The following is a 24,788-nucleotide window of genomic DNA, read 5'->3' as shown; positions in this document are numbered from 1 at the left end:
CGGAGGGCTGCCCCCCACACCCACCCCGGGTTTGCAGCGCCCCTCCCCCAGGGCCACCCTTGGCACCAGGACCCCAGCCGCCAGACTGCGGCCCAGGGGCGCGGCTCCCAATTCCAGTCCTCGGAGGTTTACGAACCGGCAAAATGGTACTAGTGGCCCTGGAAAGTAGTGTGAAGCCGCGAGCCCTGAACGGGTCTGGGGAGAGCTTGCAGCCTCAGTCGGCCCGCCCCGCCCCCACGCCCCTCTCCAGCCTGGGGCAATCCCCGGGGGCGGGTTGGGGTGGTTGGGGGGCGCGGTTACACAACCGAGCTCCTGCGAACCGCTCCGATTTTCCTGCTGCCACGGCGTCTGCGGTTTGGGCAGGGAGGAGGGGCAAGGAGCGCGCCCCAGATGTTAGCTTCCCAGTTTCCCAACACGTCCCTCTGGTCAACCCCGCGCACCCCCCCGCCCCCCCTCCCCGGCCTGGGAGGCCTGGAGACTTAACCCTTTTCTGCCCTGGCCTCTGGCTTGGAATCCCAGAAGGCCGTCCGGGGGACGCACAGAGGGAAGCGGAGAAGCCCGGCTTTTGGACTCCTGCGTCTGGGACCGTGCTGAGCTCTGGGCCAGGCCCGGTCCCAGCCTCCGCCCCCGCTCCGCGGTCGGGAACAAGGCCGTGGCACGGGGCCGTGGACCTCAGGCAGGCCCAGCTCTCAGGGCGGGGAGGAGAAGGAACACATCTTTTCCCTAAAGGACATCCCGCCTCCCTAGGATGGGGCGGACCAGCCAGGCGCTGTGATCCTCCTGTCGCCTTCTCTTCTCTCCCCAGGCAAGAGCTGCCCTGACGGAGGCTGGCGAGGCAGGGAAAAGCAAGCCGGCGAAGCACCTCACAAAGGCGCTATTGTAGGCAGCCGGGGCGGGGGGCTCGCTCCCATTCAGCGCTCTCCTAATGTGGGGCTGGCAACGGTAATCACGGCCTGTCACCCACGGAGGGGGCTGCCCACGGAACATCTGGCTCCAGCGGGCGGTGCACCGGAGGGCTGTGGAGGAGGGAGGGAGCTCTCGCTGGAGGCCTGGAGAGAGGGCTCCTGGCCTGGGGGGGGGGGGGGGCGGCAGGGCACCCTGGCCCAGTGTGCCCCCGGGGAGGATGGCCTCCTTGCGAGTGTGACACTCTCACAGCGGCATTGTGAGCTGCCACAGGCCGGGGCCGCGTCGGTGGAGGTATCCTGATGTGGTGTGCAACATCAGGAACGGTTTCGGGATGACCCTGACAAGGGAACAGCTCTGAGACCGTGGATATGGCATCCGTGTGAGGAGCGCAGGGTAGAAACCGGGTCCTCTGCCTCCATGTGGGTGTCCGTCTTTGTAGCATCTTTCTTTGCCTGAATTCTCAATGAGAAGGACAAAAACAGCCTTTTTTTTTTTTTTTTTTTGCTTCCATTTTCTTTGGAAAAGTTCACTCAGACTTTTCTGAAAGGGCAGAAATCTCTGGGGCCTTGTCATTTATTACTCTTTGCTTTTTCTTCTTCTTCTTTGGCTCCCATTCAATAGCTTGGGCTATTTTGGAAGCGTTTTGGAAGGTGAGTGGAACTGTGTGGGCAGATCCAGTGAACTGTCCAAATTCATTAAACTAAATTATCTGCTGCTCAAGGAGAGAGCCTCGGCAGCTGAAGCCTATCATCAGAAACCAGCCTCACCCCCCCTTCTCCGACCCTCCATGGCCCATTACTTGGGAGAGACAGGTGGTGACTTCTGCTTTGGATTGAACAAAAGGCAGTGGGAAGCACAGGCCCCAGCGAGGGGGAAGGGGGCTAAAAGCCCAAAGAGAAGCTCCACATCTGCCCCCAACACCTGGCCCTTCCTACAAAGGTAAGCCATGCAGGCTGCTGGGCACCACTGTCTGCCAGCTTCCTGGTCCAGATGTTGCCTTCCATCACAAGGCCCGATGAAGAGGGCTCTCCTTCCCCCTGCTTTGGCCTGCAGAGCCTCCTGACCTAACTCCTTGGCTTTCCACTTCATTGCTTTGTTCTCAGCATCTTCTCCACCCTCATGCTGGTCTTTGTGTCTCCCCACCAGAGGAACCAAAGTGTTGGCCTTACCATTTTCATCAAAGAGCCTGAGCCAATGTTGTCTGAGCCCTAGATGGTGGGAGGGAAGGGCAGGGGTGTAAGGATGAAGTTGTTGATTCAGCTGTCAGAGCTTCCTCTGGGCCCGGCTCAGGCTAAGCAGGAAGCAGAGCCCTTCCCACCCCCCACCCCCCACTCCTCCTCCTTCTCCTCCGCCTCCTCCTGGAGGCTCCGTTCTCTCCTCCTGCAGGAACCCTTCCTTCCCTGAGGCTCCTAGGGTCCTCCCCAGTTCTCTGTTTAGATTAAAACGTGCTCACCTGGAGAGCTGTTGAGACTCTGGGTTTTTCTCCCAGTGTCCAGGGAGGTCCTCTTTAGGACCTGCTGTCCAGCCTGTCTGCTGCCTCAGCTGGCAGTGCAGGCTCCAGTGCAGGAGCTTTGCTGCCAGACGGCAGGGGTCTCTCCCACCCCCAGCCCCTATCAGCAGTTGCAGCCTCTCCTGGTTCCACACCCCCAGCAGCCTGGTCACCCCCTCCTTTGCTACCCCCGCCACCACCAGGGCTGATAAGCTCTCCTGTGTCTGCTCTTTAACTTCTGCTCTCACAATGCAGAGCTTAAAAGATTAAATCTTTATTTATGGATTTAATAACACCACAGAAGAATGATAAATGTAGAAGTCAATGTATTACTTTAAAGGGCAGACCTTTCAGCACTGTCTCTCCAGAACCTGGGTTCTGATGGTCCCTAGAGTTGGACACCTCTCCTGAGCCTCTGGCATGACCCCCCCACTCCCCGGGGGCCTGGCCCACAGCCCAAACTCCACCTTCTCTGAGAAAGGACCCCACATCCCCTGGCCTTGGCTGGCGGCCTGGCCTTGTGGTGCAAGAGAAACAAATCACATTCCCTCTCCTGGGGGTTTAGAATCACAGATCGGAGATGTTGGAGCTGAGAAAAGTGTTTGGAAGCATCTTTTTCCCTGCTACCTGTCCAGAGGCAACAGGAGCTGGCCTGCAGAGGGGAAAAGATGAGGCTCGTGGACAGAGGCCGAGGCCCAGCAAGAGGGCCTAGGGCCACTGAGTGTGTATCCTCCCTCACCCCCTCCCTGTGCTCACCATGCACTTCTAGTCTGGGTTCTGCAAAATGCCTGATTCCTTAAAACAAGTACTCTCTTTTTTGTTTGCTTTTCTTTTTTTTTCTCTAGTATGGGTTTCAATTTCTTATGACCTAAAGACAGCTCCTCATCTTCAGCTTACCTCCCCACCAAAAATATTGACCCTGTCCCCTGGACAGCTGGGCAGGGGACCTTGACCCTCTAGGATGTTCCTCCCTGCCATGACCCACACCAGGATAATGAGAGGACCTGTGTAGGCCTGTCATACCACTTCCTGTGTAGCCTTCGGGACGGTCGGGGGCGGCGGGGTGGTGGTGGGGAGGTCCCCTCTCCTGCTCTGTGCATTCTCAGTGTCCTGCTGCTTTCTCCAGCAGAGCCTGTGTTCTCTGTGGCAACCCTTCATATTAGAAAGAGCACAAACTCTAGAGCCTGGCAAGCTGGGAATCAGAGCACCTGGGATCAGAGTTTGGTCTGCCATTTCCCACTGTGATACCTTAAGCGAGTCACTCACTACCTTATCTATAAATAATAGTACCTGCCCAACAGGATTGTTGCCATGAAGATGAGAGCTGACCCATGGAAATTCGTGAGCAGTGTGGACAATCAGTATGGGGCTCTGAAACCCCACCTCCTCTGGGAGGCTCTTCTGTCCATGTCTACACCCACCCAACAGAGTCAGGTGCCTTTACCCTGGGCCCCAGTTTATCCTGGGCACATCCCAGTTGCGGCCCACATCACTGTGTACTGTATCTTGTTCATCTTTGGGTCCCCAGGGCTTAACACAGAGCCTGGGTCACAGGTGGGACCTGTAAACCCTTGTCTTCTGATTCCCCCGTTAGGCAGTGAACCCTTGGAACTCTGGGCGTATCTATAACTCAGGACCTAACTCAGGAGGGGCACATCACCAGCAAGCGGTAAACATTCTCGAGGCATTTTTCAATGTGATTGGACAAGGACAAGCTGCAGATAAGCACAGAAAGCAGTCTCCTTCAACTGTGGAACATACTGGCCTTCCCACAGTGACAATCTCCAGCTCCAAGATCTAAAGGGAAAGTCGCAAACCAGCACATCTCTCCCCTGTGACCACAGGGGATGAAGGCAGAGGGAAGACCTTTCTTGTTCAGCATCCAGTTCCTGGCGAGGGTTCTGGAGCAGGTCAAGCTGCTCCCACCCTAGCCCTGCCCCCCTGCTGCTGGTGGCTTACTTCACCCCATTTCTTCACTCAGAGAATGTGGGCAGTAAGTGTACCCACTTCACAGATTACTGTGAGACCTGAATGGCATGATTCCTGCAAAGCAGTAAGCCCTGTGCCTGGCACACAGCAGGTGCTCGGGAAATGTCATTCATATTGTTAGTCATGTTATCATGACTGCAGAAGTCTTTTCAGAGGGTAATGTGCTCTCACATTTTCTCTCCTTCCATCTCTACAACAGTTCCATGCAATAAGCAGGTCTCAGGAGCCTGAGGGGTACAGAGATTGACACAGGCCTTATTGTCTAAGGCCACATAGCTAATAAGTACTGGGGCAGAACCTAGGTCTCGACTGAAGAGTGGAAAGGCTGTGTGACCTCAGGTTGAGTTCAAGCCCTTGCTCTGGCACTCCCTGGCCACATAAGCCCGAGTGCCTCAGTTCTCTGCGCTTCAGACAATATTACCTACCCCAGAGCTTGGGAGGCATGGATGTAGCCAGTGTACACAGAACAGCTAGCACAGCATCCAGAATAATAAAGGTGCTCAGTAAATGCTCATTCCCAGGGCCGATTCTTGCTGTCTTATCATGGGGAGTATGCTGGTGGCCGTCTCTGGTGTTATAAGCCATTTGTCTCAATCCGGTGGCTCTTTGGCTGCCTTCTCTTGTCATCGGTACATTGTCTATAGGAAGACACGCCACCTGTTGCCCACCATAGATCTTTGCATTATCAGTAACTGAGGGGTTGACAGATAGCCTGCACCTGCCATCAGAGAAGAAAATAGGATGTGTGAAGGCACCTCTTTTTCTCTGTGCCTGAACCACCTCTACCAGCAGTGATGCATGTGTTTGCGTTTTTGGCTTTTGGTCATCTTTCCTTTTTTTTTTTTTTTTTTTTTTAACATAGTACTCCCAAGCTGCCTTTTTCCTTCTACCGTATTTTCTCTCAAAGATGTTTTAGCTGTTCATCCCAGCTGTCACTGGTAGACATCACTATTGACTTTTTGGACTCACCCTTGCTGTTGATCTTGACAGATCTTTCAACGTCGTTTTGGTTGCACTTGGTCTTGCAGATATTTATTACTGTCCAATTGCAGGTGATTTTTGTTTTGTAGCTGTTGAATGCTGTATTCCAGACTGGTAAATCCATGCAGTTGTCAGGCACATGGGCTGTTCTCCATCTATTCTGCTTGCCCTTTTGAAGGAAGTAAGACAGTGCAGAGACAGCACAGGATAGGGGGAGAGGAAGACCCTTCTAGTCGGTGTCATTGGTCCATGTGGCCGAGTATCGACTCTGCTCTGCATTGACTAGGCAACCTTGAGCTGGACACTGACCCCTCTGAGCCTGTTTATTCATTTGCAGAACATGATTATGACACCCAGATTACCATCTTATAGGGTTGTTAAGGTTCAAGCCCTAATGCACAAAGCTTTTAGTACCCCCAGGAGAGAATCTTAGGAATCTCTGAGTTTAGCGCCCTCATTTTACAGCTAAAGAAGCTGAGGTCGAGAGAGCCTTTTCAAGGTGAGGACCTTATCCATCTTTCTATCCCTGGATCCAGAGTCAGGTGCATACTGGGTATCCAATAAATATTCTGTAAATGAGTTGAGTGGCCAGCTCACAGTGACATACCTATGATTGAATCCCTCTTAATGGCTCAGAGTTATCGTCAACATCAATTCCTACACTGTGCTGCTATGCCACGATGCCTTCAAAACCATTAGGCTGAATAGAATGTGGCTACTATGCTTTTCCACTTAATGTTTCCTCTCTTATCTCTCTCCCTCCTGCCTGCCAGCTCTCCCTGTGCCACTGGGTCTACTTGGAGGAATCTGTGTCACTTTCTAATTGGCTGACCCCTCTAGGCTAGGACAGAGCAAGAGTGCAGGGCCTTAAAGTTGACACATGCACAGGTCACCATTATGAGAGTCACAGAGTGTGATGGAATCTTCCACAGACCAGAAGCAGGGCCTCTTTGAAGCTGGAAGTGGCCTGAAGTCGTCTGGTCTCACCTCCTCACGTCATACAAGCATTTTCTAACTCGCTGTGCCCTTTCTATACATGGCATGATTATTCAGTGAAGCGGGAGCATGACAGTGGCTGTAGTAGCTAAGGAATGCACCAGTTTCTGCCCCCTGGAATCATCGCTGCCCAACGACCTGGATTCTTTTTTTTTTTTTTTTTTCAACCTGAATTCTTAAATACTTTTTCCTCCCAGCCCAGGGGAGGGAGACACACAGAGATGTGGATTTCTCCTCTCATTTCTGATTATGACCTGGTAAATTCCCTTCTCTTCTCCTCTCTGTGCTTGCCAGCCCTCCTTAGTCCAGACTGAGGACAAATAACTTTTACTGTCATAAGCTAGTCAATGTATAAACTAGGAATAGTGGCATAATAATAATAATTCAGTAGGTAAAGGGAGACACAGGGGAAATGTTAGATATATCACATTTTAAGTTGAGATAGGAGTAATCTCATTTCTATCAGACTTCAGTATTCAGTGGAAAGCCTGTAAACTGAAGATAGGTTATCAGCCATAAATTGGGCTTTATGTTCTGTGGGTTTTTAAGGAGGGCAAGTCAAGCAGCTCAACACTGGTGCTGGTTCACATCTGGAAAGCACCAGCTGGCTCCTCCTCGCCGTGGGCAGTGCCATGGAAGAGCACAGAGCAGACACTGAGGCCTGCGTTGTGGGCAATGGAATACCTCCCTCCCAGGAGTAGTGTGATGACTAAAGGAGAGCATGTATGTGAAAGGGCTTTGTCCATCACCACGCACACAAGTGCCAGCTGCTCACAGTATCTGCTTCAAAATTAGCATAGACGTCTCGTGTCTGCGCTGGGTTTCGGGGAGCCAAGGAACAGGACCAGCTGGCAAGAAGGAGCGAAGGGAAGCTGGACAGATGAGAAGTCGTAATTAAGGGAGTCGATCACTGGGAGCAAAAGGAGGTTGTAGATATCCCAGACTCAAAAAGGGGCTCTGAAATCTCTCTCACCTGGACCCTGTGTGGGATCGATCCACTGTAAGTGGTCATCAGCGGGCTGCATGGATCCGCAAACACGGGAGAACAGAGTGAGGCCCAAAGCCAAGGTCGTGGAGCAGGAAGGAAATTGGGGCTGGACACATGTCCAAGGCAGGAAGGCCACTGAGAGATGCTGAAGTCTGAACAGAGCCCCAGTGAGAGGCAGTGTCCGTGGGAACAATTCAATGTCAAAGCCAGCCGGGACTGACAATTGATTAATTAACAATGTAATGAATATTGATGAAGTATTTACTATGTGCTACATGCTTATTCACAATATTGAATAAGACAGACACAGGCCTGTCCTGAGCCAAAGGCAGATGCTCAACCACTGAGCCCCCAGGCACCCAAGGAATGTCCTCGTGCTCCAGCTTGAGGGGTGTTTGCAGAAAATAGAAAGATGAGGGATCCCTGGGTGGCGCAGCGGTTTGGCGCCTGCCTTTGGCCCAGGGCGCGATCCTGGAGACCCGGGATCGAATCCCACGTCGGGCTCCCGGTGCATGGAGCCTGCTTCTCCCTCTGCCTGTGTCTCTGCCTCTCTCTCTCTATCTGTGTGTGACTATCATAAATAAATAAAAATTAAAAAAAAAAAAAAGAAAATAGAAAGATGAAAAGGCAGGAAGGCACAGAGAGAGAAAGGAAAGTCTTTACTGTCCAGGAGCTGTCCTTCCTCCCAAGGCTGTTCTCCATGAGCTTGAGCTTGAGAGGCAAGTGCTTCCCACACAGGTTTTTTCACAGGTGTAAGCTCTCCAGAAGCACCTGCTTCTCTCCTGAATGTAGAAGTGTGCCAAAGGTCAGTAGCCAGAGGGCCGGAGCCCAGCAGCAATCTTTTGTTTTGCACACAGTTTTTTCTGTGCATCTCTTGGTAACAGGGACTTCGTTGCCAGCCTCGTGTGCCCTGGAGCACATGAGATTCACTGTGTGCAGCCTCAAATTCACATTGCCTTGGACGGCAGTGTCCGCGGGGCACTTACCTCTGGGCTGGGCCACCACACAGAAATAACAAACAGCAGCACTGTTTACTGAGCCCTGTGCACCTGCCAGGCATGGCATCAAAGTGGTGGTCTCACTTCACCCTCAAAATAACCAATCCTACTAACAAATATTTATGAGCCAAGCTTCATGCTGGTGGTCAAGAAGGACACGGTGATGAATTTGGTGCCTCAGGAGCTGACAATTCAGGTGGGATGGGGGAACTGGGAAGTGTTGCCGATAGGATGACAAACAGGCACACATTTCCCTCTGTTCCCTAAGACTTCCTGAATGGCTGAAGAGTAGTACCTTAAGAGAGGGTTCTTCCTAAGATCTCCAAGGAGGATGAGGTCATAGTCCAATGAGGGAGATTTGAAGAGATTTTGTAAAAGGGTGATATCTTGAGGGAGGCCCCAGAGGGAGATCCCGACCTCGATAGAATGTGTTCTGGGATGAAGAGCTAGCGCGAGCAAAGGTGGGGAGGTGCTTCTGCACAGGCACGGCCAGAAAATAGCCACTGGGTTAGCTCTTTGAGAATATAAATTGCCTCTAACTGCACCATAGGTTTAGAGCAAAAAGACTTAAAGGATTTGGGTTGATATCAGGTTTATGTAAGTAGATACTATGAAGTGTGGCTGCTCCAAAAGATGATCCTTCCGAGACTGAGTAAGTAGAAGCCCAGCATAGTGTGAAGGAGGGAAACAATCCTGCGTCGCTGGGCTATGGTTAGGCTGGAGAAGCAATGTTCTTTTCCGTCCTGGGGAGGAGGACAGTTAGAGCTGCTGTTACTTATTAGGGACTGCTGTGGGCAGGGCTCCTGGGACATGTTTGTGTGCATTCTTTTGATTTTGATTATTTTTTATTTTGATTATTTTTTAAAGATTTATTTACTTATTTCAGAGAGAGAGAGAGAGAGAGAGAGCAGGAGGGGCAGAGGGAAAGGGAGAGAGAGAATCCTAAGCAGACTCCACGCTAAACGTGGAGCCCAAAGCAGGGTTCAGTCTCACTACCCTGAGATCAGAGCCTGAGTCAAAATCAAGAATTAGATGCTTAGCCGACTGCACCACACAGGCATCCCAGCAAGCATTCATTTTAATCCTGAAAACTAGATATTATTATCTCCACTTTACAAGTAAGAAAACTGAGCCTCCAGCAGGTCATCACGGGCTAAGTTCCCTGGGCAATGGAATAGCTGACACCTACTGAGAAGACCTATGGGAACTAAGGGCCCTGCCTTTAAACGTCTGAAAGATCACCAAAAGGAAAAGGGATAATACTTGTTTAATCTGGCCCCAAAGTGTAGAAACAAGCTCTCAGTACAAGTTAGTTGCACAGAAAGAGGGAGTTCCACTTAACAAAAGGAAGAGTAGTCAGCCCTGTGCCAGAATGTTTTGTGTTGTCTTTGGTGATACTGAGCTCCTTGTTCCTGAAGGTGTGCAAGCAAAGGCTGGATGAATGTTGGGTGGTGCTTTAGAGAGGATGCAGGTATTCGAAAGTTGGAACTAGATGCCCCTTACAGTATTTTCCAACATTCAAACTTTGTTCCATTTTCCAGCAAGTTAAAAAAAAAGGAGGAACAGTCAAGAGAGAAGAGGTTCAAAGAACTGGGGTTGGCTGGCCACAGGGCAAACCTCACATGGTACATTTTAACAAATGAAAACTGGGGCCCAGCCCTCCCCCACCCCTGATTTGGCCTCTGGTGAAGTCTCCTGGAGAAGGTAGGTAGAAGAAGAAAAAAATCAGTGAGTGCATTTCTGCCTAAGCAACCCCGCATCCATTTTTCACAAGCTCTGGCTCAGGCAGGTGTCTGGCTGTGGTTTGAGTCTGATTTGTTTGCATTTCTGCAGCAGGTGGCCACTGTGATAGGCTGCAAAGGAAGAGGTTTGCTTTGCACATGATTTAATGCAAGGGTTAGTTAATGAGTTTGCTCCCCCTCAGACGAAGGGAATGAACACACTTCCTGCATCCTTGCCCTCACCTGGTCATGAGCGAAGATGCTGCCTTGCGAGTTCATGTGATCACAACCCACAGGTGATTTACTGTAACTCCTGATACTAAAACCCTCTGAGTGAGACATGTGGAATGAATGATGCTCTGTAGTGGATTTGTTAATGAATGTCCTCTCTGCTCCCCAAAAATAAGGGACTGGCAAAAAAAAAAAGGGGGGGGGGGTCTTTGACCAGGGAAAGACCATAATACTCTGCAAATCAGAGTCCTTGATGATTCTGAAGAGAAAATAGGCAGAAATTGCTTTTCCAAAAAACAACAACAAAAAACTGTTCTCGGAGGGACTGTCATTAATTTCAGGGTAGAAAATGGGTTGGCATCTTTCCAGTATCCTTAAAATAGAAGAAATAAGCAGTCACCTTAAGGGGAGAAAAGAAAAAAAGGGAGGTTATGATCCAGGGTTTAAATAATCTTGGCTGGCTTCTGATTTGCATACATATGATAAAGTATGCCACTGTTCCAGAGGTTGATTGCTGGGAAAGTGGACTCATGAAGAATGAAAATCTATTGGGCAACAGGTGAGGGAGTAGTGGGACGTCCAGCCAACTCCTCCAGACGTGGTGCAGGTCTGCAAGCTCTGACCTACTGCATCAGGTGTCCTGCTCCAGGCCAATGACCAGGGCTGGCTTCCTGGATGTATGACCTCTGCAGAGGCACAGGGCTCTCCTTTTAGGAGGGCCCCACACTCTTGATGTAATGCTCTGCTGTTGCTGTCTCTCGAAAATCTTAATTGTTTTTTAAAGATCTTATTTATTTGAGAGATTGTGCAAGAGAGCATTAGGTTGGGAGAATGGGTGGGGGTAGAGGGAGAGGGAAAAGCAGAGTCCCTGCTGAGCAGGGAGCCTGACATGGGACCTTGATCCCTCAGGATCACGACCTGAGCCAAAGACAGACACTTAGTAGACTGAGCCACCCAGGTGCCCCACGAAAATCTTAATTTTTGAAGAAGCTCCTTGCTTTCATTTTGCACTTGGCCCTGCCAATTATTTAGCTGGCCCTGCCAATGATTCTTTCATTGATCAATGACCTGCCCTATGTTCATCTGCCCTTTCCACCTCTGGCTTTTCTCAGGAGGCAAAGCAATAAGAAGTTTGTAAGTGTGAGTATTGGATAAAGTATGTGGCTGTCTTTTAGAAAGGTGGACAATTTATTGTTTTTGTATGCTAAGAAATTATGTGTGTTAATTGTAGAAAATTTAAAAGGTGCAAAGAAGGGAAAAAATCATCCATATATCCACCACACACATTTCCATATCGTTTGCGGGGGGAATACTTTTTTTTGGTTTTGTTCTCTCTTTAGATCATTGGAGAAATAATGTTTTGGAAGATGCTTTTAAAAAATTCTCCACATAGCATGAACTTTTCCCCATACTTTTTTTTTTCTAAGATTTTATGGTGTTCTAATGTCCAGAAATACCATGTGTTCAAATCTCTTCTGTTGGGTCATTTGTATTTATTACAAACAAGACTTCAAAGAGAACACTTAATAGATTTAAGACAAAATGAAACAGACTGTTTTCCTGGGGTAGATTCTTAGAAGTCAGACTTAGTAAGGCCTTTGGCACACATCACCAGACTCTCTCTGGGAAACAGTTCCAGTGTATGGGCTGGGGAGGAGGAAAGGAGGCCCGGTGAGGGGTAGAAGAAATAATAGAACAAGGGAGGGAGCCCTGTGTGGGTTCTTAGGCTCCGTGGGTCAACAGTCGAGTTTTTTTTCTCTCATTTTTTTTCTTTCTTTTCCTTTCCTCCCCCCACCCAATTTTTATTTAAATTCCAGTTACTTAACATGCAGCTGAGTTTCTTTTTAGGTTCTGATTGCAGCCCATTGCAATGACTTAGAGCAGAGCTAGTTGGGCCACTAGACTAGAGCTCCTCGTCCAGTTTCTGCTTCCACAGGCACTGCCCCAGGGGTCTGACAACCCCAGGGAGGGGAGCTCCGCCCGAGCTGCTTCCTCCCCGCCCCTTGCTGTAAGACAAGGGCACTGTGTGCACCAACATTTTAGGGTGGGAGGCTTGGCTGAATGTCTGTACTCTTTCCAAAGTCTCTCGGGAGGTGGAGAATAGCATTCCAAGCTTGATCGCCTCTACAAAGGGTCTTCAGTGAAAAAACAGAGCTTCAGTGAGGCTGTTGCCCGTGCCCTCTGCAGCGTCATCCGGAACGCAGAGGATCTCCGTGTGTGTTCACAGACCGCGTCTGCCCGTGGCTGTCCTGAGCATGATCTAAGTAGACTTCTGTTTAGGTGTTTGGGAGGACGACAGGGTGAGCGGTTGGTGTGTTTACTACTGGGGCCGAGGCCTGAGTGGGGGTGGGGGCGGGGGCGGCTGCCACGTGCTGCTGGTGGGGAGGGAGCCCTGGAGATCTCTTTGAAATGCAAGTTGGGAAATCTCCAGATGTTTCCACTTCTGAGTCTGGCCAGTGTGGCTCTCAGAATCCTCCTAGGGGAGAGGGGAGGTGAAGAGGGTGCTCTGGGCAGCATGGGGTTGAAATGGCATTTAGAGAGCAGCTGTGCAGTGTACCCCAAGGATCCTCAGAATCTGTGGGGTCCCTGGTGGAATGGAGGGGGCACAGGGGTCCTTCTTTCCCTTTAATAGCCGTGGTTCTTCTCTGCTGGGGAGACCCTCTCTTGCCTCTGCGATTTTTCCATCTGCTGGAGACGTAAAATTCCTCACTTACATCGTTTTCTCTGCACTTCTTTCTGCCTCAGCCCACAGTCCATTTCCCCTCAGTCTTGTGCAAGGCCCTGCTGGCTCCACACTGTGGTGGGAGGTTGCTCACACCCACAGGCTGGACCCGCACTAGGCTGGAGTCACCAGGGGCAAACCAGCAAACCGCTGGCCTTCTGGCGCCCCCCTCCCTGGTACCCGCCCCCCTCCCCCCCGTGGGAAGAACAAAAGGCCCTGTCTCTGCAGACCACCACAAAGAATGCCCCCAGACAGGAAACCACACTGTTGGCCATGAAAGTGGCCTCTGCCTTCCTCAGCCTTTGGCTGGGCCCCACATCCACTTAGTAAACAAACGCTCCTCAGACCAGGGACTGTGGACACTCTTAGCTTCTGCACAGTCTCCAAGAATTGCTTCAGTTTGACTCCTCAACATGATAAACTTTACACAAGTTTTTATTCCACTTATAAAAATAAAATTTATTCTGAGTCACTGTTTTAGCATGTGTGTTTTCGGTGATCCTACGAGAAATTCTCCCCTTTCAAGGGGACTGGACCTCTAACAGTGTGAGAAAGCACTGTGACTTTAATGATGACCGCTGCCTCTGTTAAGCCCTTAATCAATGACAACCCTCCAACCAACTGGCTCATTCAACTCCTCCAACAGTGCTCTGAAATAGGCATCACCATCACCACCACCCCCATTTCCCAAAAAAGGGGAAAAAAGCTTAACAGACAGGCCAGGAGGCCAGAAGTTCCATCGTGAAGCCCACGCACTCTTAATTTGCTTAAAATCTCCCCACAAGCGATATTGTTCTAGGTGGTGTGGGGATGAGGCTGAAGTGTGGTTACAAAAGCTAATTCCCATGACCCCGGCCAGTTTGTAACCCATGAAGGGTTATAACACACGTACACACATAATTAATAAAGACCGCACAGTGCTTTTTACTCCTCGCAAAATCAAATCCAAGGAGGTGCTTAAGAGCAGGGGAAAGATGAGATCTAGCTTAATGGGTTGGGTTTGAAGGGCACAGGAAAGAGATCATTTGTTGTTAAGCTAAAATTGAAATGAGCTGTTGCTGTGTGCGAGTAATTGGGCCAAATGCTGAAGATACAGAGATGAAAGGGACATGTCCGACCTCCAGAGCCTCTCCAGGGTAGCGGGATGGAGGGGTGGACCGTGAAAAGACAGTGGGGAAAAGCGCTAGAGTGAAGATGAGCACAAGATGGTACTTCCAGGGGACCATGGGCGCTCTCCTCCCCCTGCCAGGTGTTCGGGGAAGTGCTGGAGCAGCCAGAGGAGTGGAAAGCAAAGAGAATAAATCTGGAGAGAGCAGCTGGATCAGAGGGTCAGAGGCAGCAGCCCACACAGGGGATGAAGTAGAATCTGTTCGTGTTATTGCAGGCAGGGGGTGCTCCTTGGATAATGACTGTAGAAAGATGGGAGGGTCTAAGCTCAAATCACTCAATTTTTATTTTTATTTTTATTTTTTTTAAATATATATTTTTTTAAATTTATGATAGTCACAGAGAGAGAGAGGGGCAGAGACATAGGCAGAGGGAGAAGCAGGCTCCATGCACCAGGATCCCGATGTGGGATTCGATCCCGGGTCTCCAGGATCGCGCCCTGGGCCAAAGGCAGGCGCTAAACCGCTGCGCCACCCAGGGATCCCAAATCACTCAATTTTTAAAGCCTCACCAAGGAAACTGGCATTTTCTGTCCACAATGGAGACCTAGTGAAGGTGTTAAGAATGGGAATGATGTGTTGTGGAAAGCTGACAGGTAGGGCAGGCAGGGTGGAGGCTGGAGTCAGGGAGGCCACGTAGGAGGCTTTGGGGGAGTCTCAGTTAAAGCTGCTCACTGTACTCAGAGTACTAAGACCAAACCCATTACAATGACCCACAAACCAGGCCCTGACAGGTTGATCCCTTATTTCTGTGACCTCATCTCCCACATGGGCTTTCCTGGTCCAGCCACATTGACCTGCTAGCTGCTTCTTAAACATGTCTGGCGCATGGACCTCAGGGCCTTTGCACCTCTCTTTCTTTTCTCTGGAGTGGTTTTCCTCCAGATGTTCACATGGTTCACTCCCTTACCTCTTTCAAGCCTTTGCTTAAAATTTTATTTTCCAGGAAACCTTGTGAGTCATTTTATTTGAAATAGTCCTTCTACCCTCCACTCCTCTGATTTATCTTTTCCATCCACCATACTGTATCTTTTGCTTATCTATTTTCTGTCTCCTTCCAGTAGAATGGAAGTTCTTTGAGGGCAAGGAAATTCCTTGAGAGCAACATTGCTCACCGCTGTCCCTGAAGTATCTCCTCAGTGCCCGGCACATGGTAAGTATCAGTAGATATTGGCTAAATGAGTGAATTATGGAACTTATGGATGAAAGAAAAAACTCATGAAGCTAAGGGCAATAGCAGTGGGGTTGAGAAAAGGGAGAGATGGAGAGAAATCTAGGAGTTTCTCAGAGGACCTGGAATTGCTGGGTATGGGGTAAGGGGACAGAGAAGGATCAAGTACGATTCTCAGGACATGTCTGGCTCCAGCACTGGGTCAGTGGTGGGCTAGGACAGTGGTTTTAAACTATGTCTGGTGGACTCCTGGGGGATTCCTGGAGCCACTTCCGAGGCCAGAGAAGGGAGGAAGGGAAGAGCTCCAACCAGAGAAAATCAGTGTTTCTCTATTTGTTATTGGTTTCCTTGTTTTTGGTTTGTGTGAGATAATAGAAAAATCCAGATATTGGGCTTTGACCCCAGTTCCTGATACAGGGCTCCTGACTTATAAATTCCTAAATGATAAGAACACTAGATGCATCTTTTGTCTTAAGGAGGTAATTCTGGGTAACCTCTTGGGTAGCTCCAGGATGGGGGGGGTGGTCCCCAGAAAGACTAAGTCATGATTAGAAGGTTGGCATTTTCAGCCTCAACCCCCATTTTTTAGAGAGAGGAGAGGCGCTAGAAATGGAGTTAATAATTGATCATGTCTATGTAAGGAAGTCTTCATAAAATACCAGTAGCGTGGGCTTCTGTCAGAAAGCTTCCAGGTTGGTGAACACATTGATGTACCAAGAGGGTAATGCACCCCAACTCCATGAGGACGGAAGGCTGATGGCACTCCTGTGCCATCCTCCCAGACCTTGCCTATGCAACTCTTCCATGTGAATGCCCATCTGTATCCTTATCATATCCTTTTATATGACACCTGTAAACAGTAACTGCTTTCCTGAATTAAATTAAACCCAGGGAGGGGTTTAATTAAACTGGAGGAGGTGGTCACAGAAGCCTCTGATTTGTAGCTGATTTGTCAGAAGCACTGGTGACAACCTGGCATCTGGAGTGGGGTCAGGCACTCTTGTGGGACTGAGCCCTAACCTACGGGATGGGATGCTATCCCCAGGTAGATAACATCAGAACTGAGTTGAATTGGAGGCCATCCCACTGGTGTCACAAAGAATTGCTTGGTTGGGGAATGCTCCCCCCCACACCATCTGTTGTCAGAAGTGCTCAGAGCGTCCTAATCCTGTGAGAATAAAGAGATATCTAAGAGGGAAGGCTGGGAGGTTTCTTCCCAGTTAGTTTGGTTTAACTTTTACAACACTGAGATTGGAAATTATAATAGGTTACAGTTATTGAGTTATTATATTCTGGATATTAGGCCAGATAAACGTTACAAACTGGATTATCACATGTCTTCTTCATGACAACTCACTGAGGGTGACACTAGTCTTATCATCCTCTTTCCACAGACAGGAAACTGAGGCAGAAGAGAGATGAACTGATTTGCCTAAGGTCACACAGCTGGTAAGTGAAGGGCAATGTGGATCCCCGACTACAAAGAGAAAAAAAGGCAGCGCGTAGACCGATGGAGGACAAGGTGGTTTTGTTTTTATTTATTTTTATTCAGGAGAGACACACAGAGAGGCAGACAGAGAAGCAGGGTCCCTGCAGGGATCCCGATGTGGGACTCCATCTCAGGACTCCGGGGTCACGCCCTGAGCCCAAGGCAGACGCCCAACCGCTGAGCCCCCCAGGTGCGCCAATGAGGACGAAGCCTTGCCTTATTACCTGCTAAAGCTGTCACACCGGGAGCAAACCGCGGTCCTTCGCCAAGGCGCCCGCCGCAGGAGGCCTGAGCACCCAGAGCCAGACGCGCGGCCCGGGGCGGCGGGGAGGGCGGGGCCGGCCAGGGCTCCAGCAGCCCCTCCGCCAATCAGGGCTGGGGGGCGGGGCCAGGCGGGAGGGCGGCTCGGTGGTCCCTCTGCAGGTGAGGACCTCAGCTCCGCCCGGGGGTGCGCCAGGTGCGTCCCAGATGGCAGCGAGGTGCCCGGTGAGGGCGTCGACCACAGGCGCGCGGAGAGCCCGGCCTGCACCCCTGCACCCCGTGAGAACACGCCGCTGGGAGGGCCACACGACCCGCTTTTGAAGCTCTGACACAGAGGGCCTGGCCAGGGTCAAGAAGGCAGGCTCATCGAGAAGAAACCAGTCTGTTGGAGACTGCGAGGACCACACCCCATCTGAAGGGCAGCGGCTGTCCTGATCTAGCCAGTTCTTGCCCCCAGGGAATGTGGGCTCAGGGTTGCCTCATTTCCCAATAATAATTTAAAAAAAAAAAAAAAAGCATCAACAACTAGAAATCAGTATTTTTGTGTAAAATCCTCTGACCTTTAAATGTTGCCAAAAGCCCCCAAACACTGTGCCGTCCAAACCAATAACCTCAGAGGGCCACATCTGGCCTGCAGGCCCTGATTTGTGTCCTCTGACAAGGATTCTTAACTTCTCTGGGTCTTGAGAATCCGATGAAAACTGTAGTCTTTTCCTCAGGGGGAAAAATATGCCTGAACAAACACCAAATACCGTGGATATCCTTTGTAGGCATCTCTGTGTTCCCAGGATCATTGTGTTCTAAGGGCTCACATTGCAGAAGCAAAAATGACAAGAGCTTCTTGTGAAGGGACCTAAGGCCTGGGAAGGTACACGCTGAACGAGTGGTACCTGAATGAGCTGAGTCTTATATCTGAGTAGGATGGCAGAGTTCGGTGGGGCTCCGTGCACCTTGTTCATCACGCTCTGCACTCCCTTTTCCTCTGCAGTCTTGGTCAGGTCCCTGTGTCAGGAGGTGTGGGTCAGGAAGGTTGGCTAGGGGAGCACAAAAGGGCCTGGAAAGTAGGACACTGGTCTGGAGGAGGGATGGAGGCTACTGAGGCAGTCCTGAGCAGGTATGGAGGGAGTAAGGAGGTTTGATGGACAGGGAGCTTTTGAGCTGCTCTTTGGAAGTTTGATCGAACTTTAAAATACAGAATGAATAGTCTTCTGCCCCTGGACAAGGAGGAGAGGGTATGGATCTAAAGTTGGAATGTCCTAAATGCCAAGGCCATCTGCATGTAGGACAGGCATTCCATGCAAGATGCTCTCCTTCCAGCCATGTGTGTGTCCCAGCCAGCCTCCTGAGCTTTCACACGTGGGTGACAACCCATCTCCAGCTCAGCCTATTAAATAAAGAACGTGGATCTGCCCTCAATTGGTAACAGGGCAGAGCTGAACTATGTGTACTTGTCAGCTGGCATAACAGTGAGCTCCCTGCAGCTCAACATTTAGCAGATGCTCAGTGGCAAAAATTAGCATTAATGGAGGCAAAAGACATGCATTCCCACCATCCCTCTAGAATCCCTAAATCTTATCCGTGGGTAAATCAGACCTTCAGAGATCTTCAGAGAGCTGAATGCCTGGACACGTGACCTTGGTCTCTGGTTGGCTAGCTTTTTGAAACAGGGCTTCTCTGCTGTTACAGAGAAGCTGCTGTTACAGAGAAGCTGTTCTCTGCTGTTACACCACTGGCGTAACAATGATGTCCTTAGAAGCATGTTAAGGGTGAGGTTCACTTTATTAGCTAGTTCCTATTTTGTGAACACTCATGTGGCAGCCTCCAGTGATCCTTGCCTTTTGGTGACTCATGTTTTGTGTGGTCACAGTGAATAGGGCTGACCTGGGTAGCCAAGAGGATATACCTGGAAGGGTAGAGTGTGACTTCCAAACCTAGGTCATAAAAGATACTGTGGCTTCCACCATGTTCCTTCCTATACTGCCTGCTGTGGGAAACATTGGCTACCATGTTGTAAGGACATGCAGGAAGCCCTGTGGAGGGGTCCCCGTGGTGAGGAAGGGAAGGAAGCCTCCTGCCTACAGCCAGCAGCAATGGACCAGCTGCATGAGGGAGCCTTCTTGGAAGCAGACCCTCAGACCCTCTAGGCCTGACTTACATAAGCTCCTTTTTTGGGTACTCACTTTCATATCTCTAAATAACAAGCTTATCCCACTTCTTCCTGATTTTTCTGTTTTAGGCATTATTTATTGATAATTATTCCCACCTTTTCATTTTTATAGCGAGAACTACAAATTACCTCAAAACGTAGCAGATTAAAACAAAAAACATCTCTCACAGTCACTTTCTTCTCCTCTTAATATATTATATGGCATCAGTTTGATCAACATTTATATTGATGTTTGATGACTACATTAGTAAGAGCACATAAATCCTATTCATAGCAGAGTTATGAGTCTTTCTTGTGCTTAAAAAAAATACTGGGTATAATTATTGCCCTGTCGTTATGCTTAGTTTCTGTGAATTTATCATTATTGCATGCTGAACCTGCCCCTAGTTGTCTAAACTCTTCAATACTTTCAAACATATCAGGTATTCCATCATTTCCTCCCATGGAGATGGCTGTTTGGAGACAGCTCCCGGAATGTTCTGGTACTCTCCAGGCTTGCTGCATAGCTAATACCCTGGGATTTTCTTTCATTCTCATGCTGGAAGTCCATTTTTTTCTTTTATTCTGAATTCTTCTGTATTTTAATACATTTGTTTTTATTTAGAAGTACAGCGAATTGCATACTTCATGTTTCCTCTTTACATATATTTGCCAAGAAGCTCAGAACGCAGTCTATGGCCATTTAAAATCAAGTGTACAAAAACCGATGGAATGTATTTTTGGCATTCTTCATCTCACTCTTGGATTTATCCTACTTCTTCTAACTTTGTTTTTTGTGCTTATTTGTGATCTCCTTTAAAAAATATCTTGTTATCATCAATATATCTTTGTTAACCACCTCAAATCCCTTTACCCACGAGAGACAAAAGCTGGAGTGTATTGGATACAAGACAAAACTCTTGATGGGGAGCCAGGAATCACGGGGGCAGAAATGAAAGAACAACAGAGCCAAAGGAGCAGGGGTAAAACAAAAAAATTGAGAGTTGGTTCCAGAGTTGGGAGGCAGGGTAAGTGGGGATGGGTTTGAACCATAAAGAAGCCAGGCTGGTGTCCCCATAACTTAGCAAGGATCTCAACTCGCCCATGGTCAGCAGACGCCTCGCGATGAAGACTGGGGCATGCAGGCATTTATGTCGGTGACGGGCTGGAGTCCTTTGTCCTGGTTCCCACTTCGCCTGGCCCCAGGCCCCTGGCCCTCCCTCCTGCTTCTCAGCCACCTCTGAGTTCTTGCCCTTATTGGAAGGAAATGAGGAAAGGATGAGACGGAACAAACTCTGCAGTAATCTCAGTAACAGATGCCAGCCTTGGTTTACCGGTAGGGAGAACTGGCAAAGCCGCTGCATCTGGGTGGGGGGAGGCCGTCTCCAATCCATGTGAACCCTTTCAGCTGTGCCCTGCCTCCCATCCCTACTCCAGGGTCCATAACTTTTCCCTCCTAGATCTGCAGTCTCTTCCTCTCGCCCGCATCCTTCCCTCCTGTAGACACTCCAGCTGTTCTCATCCTTGAGAAGTGCCTTCCTGGATTTCCTCTAGCCACAGTTCTGTCCCCTTCCTGACCTTCCCAGCCAGAAGGGAAGCCTTTTCCATGACTGGCACACCTACATTGTGTCTGTGTCCCCATGTGCTGCAGAGTGGACCTCCTTCCTGTTGTCAGTCACCAGCAGCCTTTGGGTTGCTGGGCTTGATTCAGTCTTGATATGACTTGGCCTGGTTGCATCACCTGCCGACCCTCCTGCCTCCTCCTGCTCCAAACCCCCCTGCTCCTTGATCTCCAGGACTTGCTTACTCCTCCTGTCTTCTCCGGGCTCCTGCTTTTGTCCTCTGCACCTTCCAATTCCTTCCACCCCCTAAACGAATGGTCCGGTCTAGGCTGCCTTTCCCCCCACCCCCCGGACCCCCTCCCCTTCCTAGTGTGGCAGCTCCCCCAGTGGCTTTCTATTGCAGGTGTGACCAGATGCACCTGTTTCGCAGCCAGGGTCCTCTCCCTCCTTGAGCACCTGCATGTACAACCACCTGCTGCATGTGCTGAACTCAATCCTCCCCCGGCGGGCTCCATTGTCTTGCCCAAGCCTGTCCATCCTCCTGGTTATCCTGTCCTGGAAAATGGCTTGATGGCTACCTTGCTTTCCCACTGGAGGCTGTAACATCCTCCCTGACTCTCTCTCAAACCCCGTCTATGCCCATGTCCAGCCAGATACCAGTCAGCTTACTCCTGAGTTCTTCCTCTTCCTGTCCCACTACCTTGATCTCTCCTCTCCATCACCACAGCCACTGCCTTAGCCCTGTCCCCTGGGGTCCCCACAGCCCCCCGAATGGTCTCCCCACCTTCAGGCTTCCCTCCTGGGGCCCAGTCTATGCATGTGTCTTGGGTGGTCACCAAAAATGAACACCTGGGTGTGATGCTCTCCTGTGTGAAGCCACATCAGCTCCCGTGCATAGAGACCCGATCCAAACTCCCCAGCTGGGTCTCCAAGGCCCTTCAGAGGGGGACCGGCCTGCTTGCCCCCGTGGCCTTGGCTCTCCGGGGCCCCACCTTGTTCAGCTGTCCGGAGCCAGCAACTCGTTCCTTTAACCCTCCATGCCACTGACCTTGCTGTTTCCCCTGCACCTGCTGTCTCCTCTTCATTTTATTCACCAGATTAACACAGCCCCATCCTTAGAAGGACTCAAATGCCCCTTAGCCAGCCTCCCTCCCCCTACCTGCCTCTCTTGGCCCACGCTGGTGCTGGGTGGAGGGTGGGGGTGGGGTCCCTGCTCTGGGCTCCCTTGTCCTCACCTCCATTAGGCACTGTCACTCCCTTGGACCTATTTTTTTTTAAAGCTCTGTAATCCTAGTAATTGGTACAGTTTGGCCAACTGTGGATGCCTAAGGAATGATAATAGAATGAATGAATAAATGGAAGATTGGGTTATGGGAGAGAGTGCTATCGATACTCTTACTTCACAAAGCTGTGGCTTCATAACAATGCACTTTTACTCCCCCCAATGTTCAGGTGCATGTGGGAGGATCGGCCCACCCCTTAGCTCACGTCACCCACGGTCACCACGGGTCCATGCAGAACTCTGGGCATCTGTTCCTTCCTTTTGTCCCCATTCCCTCTTGCTATTGCTATTCTCATGTGTTTAAAGTTGGATCTTTGAAAGACATGTATAATTGTTTTGTGAGCATGTGTATTTGTATATTTTCATTTTTAAAATTTTTAAAAATTTTATATATTTATTTGAGGGAAAGAGAGAATGAGCACAAGCAGCAAGAGCAGGAAGAGAGGGAGAGGGAGAAGCAGGCTCCCCACTGAGCAGGGAGCCTGCCCTGAGACTCTACCCCAGGGCTCTGAGATCATGACCTGAGCTAAAGGCAGACGCTTCACCAACTGAGCCTCCCAGGTGCCCCTGTGAACATGTGTATTTTTAATTTCTGTGAACAGTATTGTGGTGTATAACTCATTGTGTTTCTTGCATTTTCTATTCAGGGCCATGTTTTTAAGGCCCGGCCATATTTTTAAGGCCCAGCCATGCTGCTAAGTGTACAGCCAGCCTATTTGTTCTCATAAAAACAATCGTTTAAAGGGACTGTTTTTGTTCCCATGATTTGGTTTTGTTTTGTTTTAGTTCTTTAATTCAATCCTCATGTCAGCAAGATGAGGCAGTCAGGACAAGTGTTAACATCTCCATTTTGCTGAGAAGGATATTAAGGCTCAGAGAGATGAAGCAGCCTGCCAGAGCCACACAGTATTTTTGTGGCAGGACCTGAATGGAGTCCCCTGTCTTCTAACACCAAGTTCAGTGTGTGCTCAAAGATTGCACTGGTTTCTCAGCAAGGAAGTGGCCATTTCTGAACCTAAGGATGTAGGAACTCCGAGTTGGCCTGGTGGTCCATGGGTTCCCCGGGGCAGTCCTCACTGGCTGTCTCAGCATTCCTGCTTCCTGTAAGTCAGATTAAAATTTTTTTTAATTTTTATTTATTTATGATAGTCACACACAGGGAGGGAGAGAGAGAGAGAGGGAGAGAGAGAGAGAGAGAGAGAGAGAGGCAGAGACATAGGCGGAGGGAGAAGCAGGCTCCATGCACCAGGAGCCCGACGTGGGATTCAATCCCGGGTCTCCAGGATCGCGCCCAGGGCCAAAGGCGGGCGCCAAACCGCTGCGCCACCCAGGGATCCCTGTAAATCAGATTAAAAGGAGCATCTGGGCTGCTGGGAGTGGAGGTAGGGAGGAGAACACCACATGGAGGCAACAGCCTGGGGGGTGTTGGAACCCCTGTAGGCCTGGGTGGTGGTGTGATTGCTAATTGTATTTAATGGACACTTGCCACTCCCTTCTTCTCTGACTTCCCTGAGCCATTGTCACGTTGCCTGCAGGGAACTGGCCCCCGTCTCCAGAGGCCTGGCTCTGGATTTACCCCATTTGCTCCCTGGCCTCACTGCCTCTGTCTCAAGTCCAGGTGTCTGCTCTGCAAGTTCTAGGTGACACCTGTGCTCTTTTCTCTAATTAATGAAAATGATAAAGGACTGTAAGTGAACCTCCCAGAAGAAGCCAAGTGAACACTCTGTAGATCCTACCCATGAGGAAGAGTTTCCAGGGGCTCAGGCCACTGCCTTTCATCTTGTCTTCTCCCCATTGCTGAAACAATACATAATTATAATTACAAACTAATAAGCACTGTTTGCAAAGTATCTATTACTTCATCTAATACATCTTTCATACAGGTTAGTACCACTTTTTAGGGATGAGAACATTGAGGTTCAGAGAGGGTAATTAACCTTCCCCACACAGCTAAAATGTCACACAATTGGGGCTCAGATCTAGATCTCTGATCACAGATGCTATGCCTTATCCACTATACCCTATCAAGGGCAGATGTGCAGGTTTTCTCTAGAGAATTCCAGGTTGGTGCCTGAGACTCAGCATGACGATGGTCCTCTAAAAGGAAATTGCTCACAACTATGCAGTGAGTATCCTAAGTAGAGCAACAGTTTCATCCATCATTTAGCAACTATGCCCTGGGCCCCCACTAGGTGTGCAACCACCTCTGTGTAAGTGAGAAATTTCCAGGTCTCCTTCTGTCTTCAGAGTAACAAAGCCATCTCCCAGTGAATCACAGATGACTAATTAAAATGCATGCTGTCCTGAGCGACCTGTTTTTTTCTTCCCCCAAACACACAGGGGTGGGGGTGAGGGCAGAGGATGGAAAGAAAACAGAGAAAGAACAAAAGAGACAGACAGAAGGAATGGAAGGAGAGACAGGTAGAAAAAGTGAGAAGGAAGGAAGAGAGGGAGGGAGGAAGGAAGGAAAGAAGGAAGGAAGGAAAAAAGGATGAAGAGAAGGAAAGAAGGAAAGAAGGAAGGAAGGAAGGAAGGAAGGAAGGAAGGAAGGAAGGAAGAGAAGTTTACTTAATTTTTAAAAAAATGAAAACAGGTAAACTTTCTAAGTCTCTAACAAATTAACACTTGCTAACATTTTACAAAGAGCTCTCAGGTGTGTGATCCTACGGGGCCTCCTATAAGACCTAGTG

General features: G+C 49.7%; 1 long non-coding RNA gene across 6 annotated transcripts; it reads left to right on the top strand.

Moving 5' to 3' along the window:
• Positions 1–506: 506 nt before the first annotated feature.
• Positions 507–19,341, top strand: LOC144280598 (uncharacterized). 6 transcript variants are annotated; one of them, XR_013349027.1, is made up of 5 exons: positions 507–942; positions 1,628–1,845; positions 15,249–15,340; positions 16,753–16,807; positions 16,911–19,339. It is a non-coding gene; the product is annotated as an uncharacterized LOC144280598 (long non-coding RNA). The 6 variants fall into 6 exon arrangements; XR_013349024.1 differs by lacking the exon at positions 507–942 and adding an exon at positions 12,382–12,599 and having other exon boundaries at positions 1,095–1,845; positions 16,911–19,341; XR_013349025.1 differs by lacking the exon at positions 507–942 and adding an exon at positions 12,382–12,599 and having other exon boundaries at positions 1,095–1,845; positions 15,252–15,340; positions 16,911–19,340.
• Positions 19,342–24,788: the final 5,447 nt, after the last annotated feature.

This window comes from Canis aureus, chromosome 12 (assembly GCF_053574225.1).
Source record: "Canis aureus isolate CA01 chromosome 12, VMU_Caureus_v.1.0, whole genome shotgun sequence".
Taxonomy (NCBI): Eukaryota; Metazoa; Chordata; class Mammalia; order Carnivora; family Canidae; genus Canis; species Canis aureus.
Note: the sequence above shows the minus strand (reverse complement) of the source record. Positions and strands in the feature narration are given on the sequence as shown.